The sequence below is a fragment of the Lithobates pipiens genome, unplaced genomic scaffold (assembly GCF_037356315.1).
Source record: "Lithobates pipiens isolate NorthernLeopardFrog02 unplaced genomic scaffold, aLitPip1_a1.2 Scaffold_8, whole genome shotgun sequence".
Taxonomy (NCBI): Eukaryota; Metazoa; Chordata; class Amphibia; order Anura; family Ranidae; genus Lithobates; species Lithobates pipiens.
The window spans coordinates 129,364,049-129,375,986 of NW_027507903.1; the positions used below are offsets into that span (position 1 = coordinate 129,364,049).

The window sequence follows — 11,938 nt, forward strand, 5'->3', positions numbered from 1 at the left end:
CTGGGAACACTGGTACTAGTTCAGCAGCACTCCACAAATAGGGAACACCCCATAGAAAAAGGAAAAGAACCACATGTTCAGAATCCATATACAATCCATGAGAGTGCCAAACAAACCTCCATAAGTCCAAGGTTTTTAACCACCTGCTGACTGCTCACAGTAAATATACTGCAAGCGGGCGACAGGTGCAGGCATAATCACGTACCCATACGCTGGCCCTTTATTCTGGGTCAGATGGGGGCATGCGTGTGCCTCCTGCCGACCCATGCTGCAATTGGACATAGCACAAGCTTGGCAGCCAATCTCTGCCATCGATTTTAGCTGAAGTCAGCTGATCGGCTGTTTCCAATCACACACACGACTTTCGAAAACACAGGGAACAGACATATCGTTGTTTCTTCTCCCTACAAAGCAGGGAGAAAAACAGCCAGATAATAAAGTAAAAGCAGCACACAGTATGTCTGCTTTCAAAAGATATACGTTTTGTCAAAAAAGTTCATGCACTCTTCAGATCTAAAACTATTTTTTAGACAAGTGCAAAAAATACAAAAAACAGTGATGGCAGAGTTACAGAGTTGTGCGGTCTTTGAAGGTTCTCATTTGCCCAGGTTATAGTATGTTTAATAATAATAATCAAATTCAGCTGGATTTGTTCTGTAGTGTGGATGAGGTTTCACTACTTATCCAAATGAATTCCTCAGCTACTTGTGTTGAAATACGTATGGCCACTTTTCTTCTGAAAATACTGGCTGCCAGATTCAATGGTCTCAATACTGTCTGAGCCACTGGCCTGCAACATACTGTACAGTACACACAGATCAGGATTTCTAATTCCACAGTCTACATGCTTTCTCTACTTTTAAACACCAGTGGCTCGGAAAAATATACAAAAGCTTGGTCATTTTTAAAGGCGGTACCAATGTCTAGCGGAGTGCTGTCACTAGGCAGAAGACTGACAGCTCTTTTATCATACAGCAATCTCCAGTAACATGGAAGTATTACATAGCTGTAAAAACTGTTTTCAGGTAGAGCTGCATACCATACCCACAATAAAGTGCAGTGATAGAGTTGCCAAATACTAACTTTGGCTTGTAGAAGAGCAAAATACTGGTTTCACCAACAGAAATAAAAAAAATTTGTACCAGTGTAAGCTATACTTAAACCAAAAGTTGTTGTGCATAGGAGACGTGTTCATAAAATTAGTTCAGCACAAACTAAAATAAGGATACTGACAGAGGAGTTGGGTCCTACATCTTAAATACAGAGAAAGCTCGAGATTTGAAAAACAAATATGCAGCCTTTAATAGAGACCCTGTCACTATGAAGATAAAAAACAAATAAGCGTTGGAAAAAAAAAAAAAAAAAAGTATATTATTTTTATTAATTTTATTCACACAAATAGAGCTTTCTTTTGGTGGTATTTAATCACTCCTGGGATTTTTTTTGTTTTTTTGTTAGGAAAAAATAAAATACCAAATATTTCTTAGTTTGTGTCAGTAAATTTTGTAAATAAGTATTTTTTCTCCTTCACTGGATGGGTGCCGATTAGATGGTACTGATGAGGAGGCAAGAATATGCCACACTTATTGTCACTGATAGGTGGCACTGATGAGGTCTAGCGCTGAGCTAATGCGTCCAAACCACCCGCTTGGTCATGCCTGATCAGGGAAAAGTAGACAGGAACTTTTGCATTTGCTTGGGATGCAAACAGGTCTACCTGGGGAACACCCCATCTGCCTACTATCCTCTGACAAATCTCCGTACTTGGACTCCATTCTGATTCTAGCACCCTTCTTCTGCTTAAGAAGTCTGCTATCTGGTTTAGGCTGTCCCTCAGGTGTATTGCTGTTAAGGATGCCAAGTTGTCTTCCGCCCGAGTCATAATCTGTAAGGCCAAGGTTAGAAGACACATGCTTCTTGTGCCCTCTTGCCTTGAGATGTATGTCACCGCCACAGCGTTGTCTAACACCTGGATGTGTTGGTTCCTGATAATCTTTTTGAAGGCCCACAGCCCCAGAGCAATTGCCCTCAGTTCCCTCCAGTTGGAGGACCTTCTGGATTCCTCTACTGTCCAGGATCCTTGGGCCATCCCGTTCTGCAGATGTGCCTCCCCAACCCCAGGAGCTTGCATCTGTTAAAGTTTTTTCTTCAGGAAAAGTCCAGAACAGACCCTTGTCCAAATTCTCTTGCTTCCTCCACCACAACTTCCTCTTGACTGGAGAGGGAATCCAGATTTATTTCTCCAGTGACTCTTTGTATGCCCAATTCTGCAGGATCACCTGCTGGAGGAATCTCGAATGGAGGCAAGACTACTGAACAGCTAGGATTGAGGCTGTCAGAAGGCCCAGCATGGACATGGTTGCCCGAACTGTAACAGATAAATTTGTCTGTACTTTCCTTAATATGGCCTGCACCTTTATCATTTTTTCCTCTGGGAAGAAAATCCTTTTCTGTACTAAGTCGATGGTATACCCCAGGAAAATGATCCTCAGAGGGAAATTAAGTTTGATTTTTCCTTGCTTAGAATTCAGACCAAATTTTCCAAAAAAATGGTCCTGATCCTTGTTTAGCAGGTCCTTTGAGCAGGCAAATAAAAGGAGGTCATTCAAATAGGGTACCACCGAGACCCCCGCCAGCCTAAGCGGTGACAACACTTCTGCCATAATCTTCATGAAGATCCTTGGGGAAGAGGAGAGACCGAACGGGAGGGCCCAGAATTGAAAGTGTGACACTATCAACCCCTGCTCTGATCAGCAAACGCAGATACCTCTGCGACACTGGAGCTATGGGTACATGGTAATACGCGTCTCTGAAATCTATAGAGTATAAAAGACCCCGGGGGAAGAGGTTTTCTTACTGAATATTTTGTGTCCATACGTAACTTTTTGTATCGGATGGGCCTGTTCAAGATCTTTGAATTCAGTATTAACCTGAACTTTCCCGACTGCTTTTTTAATAGAAAAACATGTGAATAGCACCCTAGTCCTTCCTCTTCTCTGGGCACTGGGATGAGAACCTTCTGCTGGAGGAACTCCTGCAAGAGTGCTATCATCGCCATAGATTTTTCTTGATCTTTGGGGGCTTGTGTCACATAGAACTGAGATGGTGGGTTCTCCGAGAACTCCAGCGCATAGCCCTCCAAGATAACTTTTAGGACAAATGGGCTTGATGTCGCCCCCTCCCACTGTAGGAAAAGGGACTGCAGCCTTCCTCCCACAGTCGGGAGACCGTCAATGGTTTTTTGCAGGTTAGCTGGGGGGGATGAAACCCCTTTGGGACCGCCACAGTTTCTTCTGTCCCATTTCCTTTTCGTCCCAGGTCTGGTGAAAAGGACAAAAACATTTTCTTAGTTTGCGGTGCGACCTTCTTTTTGGCTGGAAAGGCTTTTTTCTTACCCGCTATTCTGTCCAGGACCATGTCAAGATCAGGGCCAAAAACCAGATCCCCTTCAAAGGCTAGGCCACACAGCTTTGATTTTAATGCTGAATCGCCCGACCAGGTTTTTACCCACAAAGCTCTTTCTTGCTGAATTAATCAAAAGCTGAAGATCTTGCGGACATCTGACCCAGAGGCATCTGCCATGTAACCTGCTGCCTTTTGTAGGACTGGTAGAGTATCCAGAAAATCTTAGCTAGAGGTCCCTGCCTCAATATGGCCTTTTAGTTGTTCCAACCAGTGTTCTAAATTCCTGGCTACAAATGTTCATGCCATTGCTGGTTTGAGATTGGCTAGTGTAGAATCACAATCCATCTTTAACAAAAAATCAGCCCTCTTGTCCATAGTGTCCTTCAAGACCCCCCATGTCCTCAAAAACTAAAAGTCAGGCCGCGTACACACGCGCGGACTGTTTGCCCAACCTTGTTCGTCAAACAGTTTCGGCAAACAGTCCGCTCAAAATTTGCATGAGCGGACTTGCCCACACACGAGCGGACTGTTTCAGCAAACTGTTTGCCAAACAGTTCGCTCAACTTTTGAAATGAACGGACTCGCCCACGTAAGGAGGAGGCAAATCCGCCCATTTCGAGCGCGTGTACAGGTAGGCGGGGCCCGCGAAGGAGACGTCGCGGGCTCCGCCGCCTGGAATGGGCTTAAAGGGGAACCCCAACGCCGAAAAAAATCGGCGTGGGGGTTCCCCCAAAGTCCACACCAGACCCTTGTCCGAGCACGCTACCCGGCCGGCCAGGAAAGGGGGGCGAGCGAGCGCGCCCCCCCTCCTGAGCCGTACCAGGCCGCGTGCCCTCAACATGGGGGGGTGCCTTGGGGAAACTCGACGAGCTCTCCGGCCGGAATGCCAGAGCCGCGCTGTGCGGTCACTTATATAGTGACAATGGGGCGGTGTCACATGGTATATGTCACATGGGTTGGTCACATGGGTTGATGTCACATGGGGACTATGACATCGTAAGGGGGCGGGGTCACCATGTGACCAACCCATGTGACATATACCATGTGACACCGCCCCATTGTCACTATATAAGTGGCAGCGGAGCGTGTCCCTGGCATTCCGGCCGGAGAGCTCGTCGAGTCAACATCTCCAGGAGAAGAAGAAGAAGAACAAGAAGAAGAACAAGAACGGAAGGCGGCGGCGACGACAGCGGCGACAGAAGACCGGGCCACCGCCTGTAAAAGAGCTACAAGAAGGCGCGGTGGCCCGGCAGAAGAACCGAAGGCGGCGACAGAAGAACGGAAGGCAGCGGCGACAGAAGACCGGGCCACCGCCTGCAAAAGAGCTACAAGAAGGCGCGGTGGCCCGGCAGAAGAACCGAAGAGGGGGACAAGACCCCCGAAGTCGGGAGAAGAGGCCGGCGGCGGGGAGGAAGAAAGCCGGACTCCTCCGCTAGTAAAAGAGCTACACACAGATAGCGGAGGAGTCCGGCGAGAAGACCCCCGAAGACGGAAGACCCCCGGAGCTGTGCAATAAAATATTTTTTCCCTGTGTTGTGTTTTTTTTTGTACTTTATTTCACAGGTGAATGGGTAGGGGTACATTGTACCCCATACTCATTCACATAGGGTGGGGGGCCGGTATCCGGGGGCCCCCTTCTTAAAGGGGGCTCCCGGATTCCGATAAGCCCCCCGCCCGCAGACCCCGACAACCAACGGCCAGGGTTGTCGGGAAGAGGCCCTTGTCCTCATCAACATGGGGACAAGGTGCTTTGGGGTGGGGGGGCCGCGCGGCACCCCCCCATGTTGAGGGCACGCGGCCTGGTACGGCTCAGGAGGGGGGGCGCGCTCGCTCGCCCCCCTTTCCTGGCCGGCCGGGTAGCGTGCTAGGACAAGGGTCTGGTGTGGACTTTGGGGGAACCCCCACGCCGATTTTTTTCGGCGTTGGGGTTCCCCTTTAAGCCCATTCCAGGCGGCGGAGCCCGCGACGTCTCCTTCGCGGGCCCCGCCTACCTGTACACGCGCTCGAAATGGGCGGACTTTCCGAGCGGGAACAGTTTGCTCATTTCGAAAGTAGCCTACACACGGGCGGACTGTTCGCTCAAACACAGTTTCAGCGGACAGTTTTTCGGAATTTCCGAAAGACTTTGTCCGTCCAACTGTCCGCTGAAACTGTCCGCTGAAAGCCCACACACGGGCGGACTGTCCGCCCAAACACTGTTCAGCGGACAAGGTTGGGCGAACAGTCCGCCCGTGTGTACGCGGCCTCAGTGTTACGCCCGAAACCTGTGTCAAGTTTAGGTCCCTTAGTCCAAACTTGCGTGCTATCTTCATCAAAAGGAAATCTCCTTTTAAGAGACCTGGAGAAAAAGAGGACCCTCTCTGGGTCCTTCCACTCCTTTTTCCTCTTTATAGCCTCTGTAAATTTTGTTGTGCAGTAACAATTGGGTCTTATTCTCGATATTTAGGGTCATGTGTATGGTCTTTAAAAGGTAGTCTACCTCTTCCAACGACAACCTGTAACAGGAGGAAGAGACCTATTTTTTCCTCGCCTTCCCCCTTGTCTGACCCCGTAGACCCATTTTTTCCTCCTCCTCTGACTCACTAACCACTCTGTGAGCTACAGAGGATGTGTGAGAGCATGGTGGAGAACCCTCTGTTGATTGTGCCACCGGACGTTGGTCCAGATAGGAGCGGAAGGACTGAAAGGTGTCTTCCAACTCCTTCCGGAATGAAGTGAGGATCTCACTAGGTTGGGCAGAGGGTGCTTTAGTGGAAGTCTCCTCTCTGACCAAACCTGCCATGCAAGACCTGCACAAAGGCTTGGTCCAAGACTCCCTAAGGGAAGCACATCTTTTCTTGGGAGGGGAGGGGAAACATTCTTAGTCTTTTCTTGAACTTTTGTCTGAAAATACACCAAGCAGATAAAACATACCATCAATACATTTACAGATTGGATCTCCTCCACAGCAGATCCCAAAACAGTCAGTGAACAAAAACCATATCCTACAAAATCACTGCTGTATAAACAAACCCACACTACTCAGAGAAGTCACCTGAGTGTGAGGAAGGCTCCCTTCCACTACCTTCCCTAAAAGGGAGGGGGGGGGGAACATACATGGCCTAGGTTAACAGAGGCCACTGCCTCTCTACCCAGGGTCTGGCAGGTGCTTGTGACCCCTGCTCCCGCCACTGCCACTGGTTCCTCTGGCTCCATCTCTCCCAGGGTTCCAGCCAACGTCCGGCAGTCTTATTTTAAATTTTTGGGGTGCTTTCATCGCTGCAAGGACCGGAAATACACCCACCGAGGCCACCTCCCCCTACTGCGCTCCAACAGCTGGAACCGGAAGCCGCACCCTGCCCTCGGGACCCGGAAGAGGATGTAAGCTGGAAGCCAGATGCCACACTGCCTAGTGCAGCCCCGCACCCCCCCCCCCCAGGTCTATCGGAGTGGGATCCTCTGCCCTCGCTGGACTCAACAGAAAGGCACCGGAACACCCCCCACCCATCGGGCATTGAGCTTGCCAAGAAGCAAAAACAAGACAAAACCACCAGGTATGCCTCCCACCCTTCACCTGGAGAGAGCGAGCACACCCATGGTCCCCTGCAGCTATTCCACCATAGCTCGAGGAAACACTACAACTGAGGCCATAGTGGAAGTGCTCAGGCTTTAATGAAACGACTGAAGTGTTTTCTAAGAAGTGGGTGGAGCCGCGCTTTCTCCAGGGGCTGTCCTAAAAGAAAGAAAATTTACAACTTTAAAAAATCCGCCATGCCTTCTACTAAATACCTTGCATTGTCAACTTTCCAAAAAGAGGGCATTTGGGGGATGTTTGTACTGTCCTGTTATCTTTGGGCCTCAAGAAATTAGATAGGTTGTCAGTACATCAATACTGATCAATTTTTAGATATACACCATAGTTTGTGGACTTATCTAGAGATTAAATAACACTGATTCAGGTTCAGAATACATTTTAATAAAAACAAACATCTAAGTACCCTTTTCCTAATATACAGCTGTCACATGACCCAAATCTTTCGCAGCCTGTCTGCAGGGAAACATGAGGAGGAGCTTCTCGTCCTCTGCTGCTAGTCACATGGTCAAAACAAAAACAAAAACAGCCTTTGGAATAGAGTAAAAAAAAAAAAAAAACCCACGTAGATCAATAAACTGCTTAAATCATCATGCAAACATATATTTTAAATCTTTAGCATTTTTGGGCAATGAAGTGGGTGGATTTCTGCCAAAGTTGTCACACCCCTCCAGCCTGCGTCTTAGAATAAGAGGGAGGTGAAGCCTCCAATCTACATGCAATGTCCTGCCCCCATTGTGTTTAGCTGGTTAGTGGTCATGGGAGGAGAGAGGGGCCTCTATTTACCACTGTGGGACTATATTCACATGGGCTGCTCAGATGCAATAGGGAGGAAATGCTCAGCATAGAAAACACACATTTAACCCTTTGATTGCCCTAGATGAGTAACCCCTTCTTAGCCAGTGTTATTAGTACAGTATTAGTGTCCCTGGTTCCAACAAAATCTTAGCTGGTGTCAAATTGTTCTGCCATAATATCGCAGGCCCGCTACAAGTCGCTGACTGCCCCCATTACTAGTACAAAAAAAAAAAAAGGAAGAAGTTCTAGAATATGAAAATATATATACATATTAGGGCTGCAACTCTTCATAATCAATTAGTTAGCCGATTATTGTTTCGATTAATCACCTTGAAAAAATAAAAAGTGGGTCAAATTTACATTCATTTTCAACCACAGTGACGGGAACATTTGGAAATAATAGAAAAATTCTTGGTCAAAGGAATTTTCAGACAGTGTATGCGGTTTTTGTTCAGAAATGAAGTGAAAATGTCAAACATTCTTTCATTCAGCGAATGTACAAAGGTTTTTCATCTGAATATTCTCACCTGAAAATTGATCGGTGTGGCCAGCATAAGGCTCGGTACACACCTATGCAGTTTTTGCTTTTGATCCGTTTCTGCAGTGCTTTTTGCTGTGCGATTAGATTTTTGCGCACGTGATTTTACTGCATTTATTTTTGGGCAAGTTAAACACAAATTGCTGCAAAAATGCATTACATTCTTTTCTGCAGCTTCTCCATTGAAGTATATTGAAGCAAAAAAGCACCACTTTGCGTTAAAGGTCCCTGACCCTTTCCAAATATGCAGCGGCTGAAAAAAAGCACAGATATGAACGTGTCCCATAGGAAACCATGTAAATGAACTGTAGCGCGTTTCTGCAAAAAGCACCAACACATAGATGTGAACCAGGCCTAAGACGTTTAGTAACATAATGGGGTTAAAAAGACTAAAATTAGCCCTTTATAGTACAAAAAAGCAGATAATCACTACTGGAAGGGGTTCATTTTTTTACTGTAGAACATTGAAAGTAATATTTACAGTAGTGATATTTTTGTACTATAAAGGGCTAATTTTAGTTTTTTTAACCCCATTATGTATGGCCAATTCAATCGATTAGTCGTTTCAGCCCTAATACATATATTTATTTATTTTACACACACACACACACACACACACACACACACACACACACACACACACACACACACACCATAGTTTGTAGACGCTATAACTTTTGTCCAAACCAATCAAGATACACTTATTGGGATTTTTTTTGACCAAAAACATATCACAGAATACATATTGGCCTAAATTGATAAAGAAATTTTATTTTTACTATTTTTTTTAATTGGATACGTTTTATAGCAGAAAAGTAAAAAATAGTGTTTTTTTTTTTTTTCCAAAACGATCTGTATTTTTTTTTTTTTGTTTATAGCACAAAAATAAAAAACGCACTGGTGATGAAATACCACCAAAAGAAAGCTCTATTTGTGGGGAAAAAAAGGGATATAAATGTTATTTGGGCACAACATTGCACATCTGCGCCATTGTCAGTTAACCACTTGCCGACTGGCAAAATTGCTCTCCTGTGCAAACTGACGTACCTGTGCGTCAGTCGATAAAAGCAGGATAGTGGGCGCGCCTGCATAGAGTCTGCGGGAGCGACTGTGCCAAGGAGAGGAGGCAGAGCGGTCAGTGCATTTTTATAGCACTGATCAATGTCACTGGTCCCCAAAAAGTGTAATTTATGGTCAGATTTGTCTGCTGCAATGTTGCAGTCCAGCCACAAAACGCAGATTGCCACCATTACCAGAAAAAAACAAATAAAATTAAAAAGTTCCTAAATCGATCCCGTAGTTTGTAGACGTGGTAACTTTTGCGCAAACCAATCAATATACTTTTATTACGATTTTTTTTTTTACCAAAAATTATGGAGAACTTATTTGCTTAAACTGATGAATAAAGTCGTATATATATATATATATATATATATATATATATATATATATATATATATATATTTACATATTAAAGCAGAAAGTAAAAAAAAAAATTTTTTTTTAAATTGCCTTTGTTTATAGCGCAAAAAATAAAAAATAAAGATAAGAAAGCTCTATTTGTGGGGGGGGGGGGCTATTTTCTTTGGGTACAGCATTGTACGACCGTGTAATTGTCAGTTAAATCGACGCAGTGCCATAACTCAAAAAATGCTCTGGTCAGTAATGGGGCAAATGCTTCCGAGGCTGAATTGGATTTTACTTTCTATCATTTAGGTATGACTCCACTTAGGGAACTCTTGCCAATGGACAAGATGCATTCATGTATTCTATTTATTGTATACATTATGTATAGTGTTGGTATTTACTGATACAACATTAAATGTGTTGTTTGTAATTCACTTTCTGTTCATTCATATAGTAGCCACAAAACCATGTTTGTCCTGAGGAAGCCATACAGCGAAACATGCAGGATTAAGATGTGGGAACAACTATAGGAGATACAATAACACATCTTGAACAACCATAAAGCTGTTCATGTATTGTATAATATTGTTTTTTATGTACCCTTGTAACTTTAATAAATTGAATAAAATCGCAATTTGGTATGTCTGTACTAATTGCACCTATTAAGTCCCATTCCCCTACTCTGTATTTTCTATACCTTTTATGGGGACGTTGGTGCTTTAATGTAACATTCTGGAGTTGACCATTTAAAGGGGTTGTAAAGGTGTGTGTTTGTTTTCACCTTAATGCATTAAGGTAAAAAAAACACCTGTCAGTGATCAGCCCCCCCCCCCCCCGTTTTACTTACCTGAACCCTCAAACTTGACCCAGCGGGGACACCGTCTCTCTGTCTGGGATTCTTGGCTCTTGATTGGATAGATTGATAGCAGTGCAGCCATTGGCTCCCACTGCTGTCAATGAAATCCAATGGTGTGAATGCCGGGGGGGGGGGGGAGACAGGGTCTAGTCCTGCATTTGGCCTCTATGGACGCTGAATGCTGGACATGGGAGTGCGCCCACAAGATAACCCCCTCGGAGAAGCTCTTATCTCAGGGGGTTATCTGATGCGGGGAGGAGCCACGAGAGCCACCCGATACCCCAGAAGAGCAAGTTAGGGGCCACTGTGTGCAAAACAAGTTGCACAGCGATGATAAGTAGGATCGGTTTGTTATACAAAATAAACTAAAATTACCTTTAATGACTTTAACTACATATAGACATTGTCAGTTAAAATAATGCAGTGCCATATTGCAAAAAATGGCCTGGTCATGAAAGGGGGGTAAACCTCACAGACATCAAGTGGTCAAAACTCATTAAAGTGTATTTTCTCAAAAAATAAATAAAAAAAATGCATTTACCAAACCCACAAGCACAAGTATTGCGTGATATTAAATAGGCAACACCCACCATTTTATTCTACAGGGACTTTGCCTAAAAACATATATCATGTTTGGGGGGGGTTCTAAGTAAATTTCTAGGGAAGAAAAAAAACAAACAATTTTCCATGGGGGAAAGGAGAGGATGGTCCCCGGGACTGGAACCTCGGGGGGGGGGGGGGGGATACGGCTTTATTATTGGTTACAGAATACATTGGATGAATATTCCCTTCTATTGTCCAATCCTGAGGAAAAAGAAGAATTCCCTGTTTACTTCTATGACGTGCACATGATTGGAGGACAGAGGGGACTATGGATCCAATGTGGTGGGAGACTTCAGGTGACCTCTGACCCCTCACGGTGAGGTGAGGTCAGGCCTCCCCTCCCCCCCAGTGAATTGGGGGCACACAGACCCCCCCCCCCATAACCCGCAGCCATGAAGAGAACAAGACACGTACGGCCAATGGAGGAAGTTTGTCTTCGGGCTCCGAGTCCCCTCATCCGGGTCCGCCTTCAGCGCTCAGTGTCCGGAGAGGCCGGCAATGCAGAGTGCGGCGCCTGCTCCTCCTCTCCGCTTCTCCGTTCTTCTGTCAGGGGGCTGAGATCGCCTCAGTCACCGGCCGCAAGATGGCGGACACAAGGGGGGCGGAGCCACATCACAGAGGGGAGGGAAGGACGAGCTGACAAGACGACCCACTGAGGAGCGCGCTCTTCGGGGCTCCTACTCGCTAGTTTAATCGTAGAAGAGCCACTGAGGAGAATCCTTCGACGGGTTAGCCGCAGCGCCGTGCCCGCTGCTCCATT

The 11,938-nt window shown here is 45.7% G+C and overlaps 1 protein-coding gene across 5 annotated transcripts in view; it reads right to left on the minus strand.

Annotated features, from left to right (window-relative positions):
• The window catches only part of PPP6R2 (protein phosphatase 6 regulatory subunit 2), a 232,444-nt gene extending 220,510 nt beyond the window's left edge, over positions 1-11,934 (minus strand). For all 5 annotated transcript variants that reach the window (XM_077473575.1, XM_077473574.1, XM_077473576.1 and 2 more), the window contains exon 1: positions 11,593-11,934. The gene's annotated coding sequence lies outside the window, so the exon portion shown is untranslated. The remainder of the gene's footprint in view (positions 1-11,592) is intronic.
• Between the last annotated feature and the right edge of the window lie 4 nt (positions 11,935-11,938).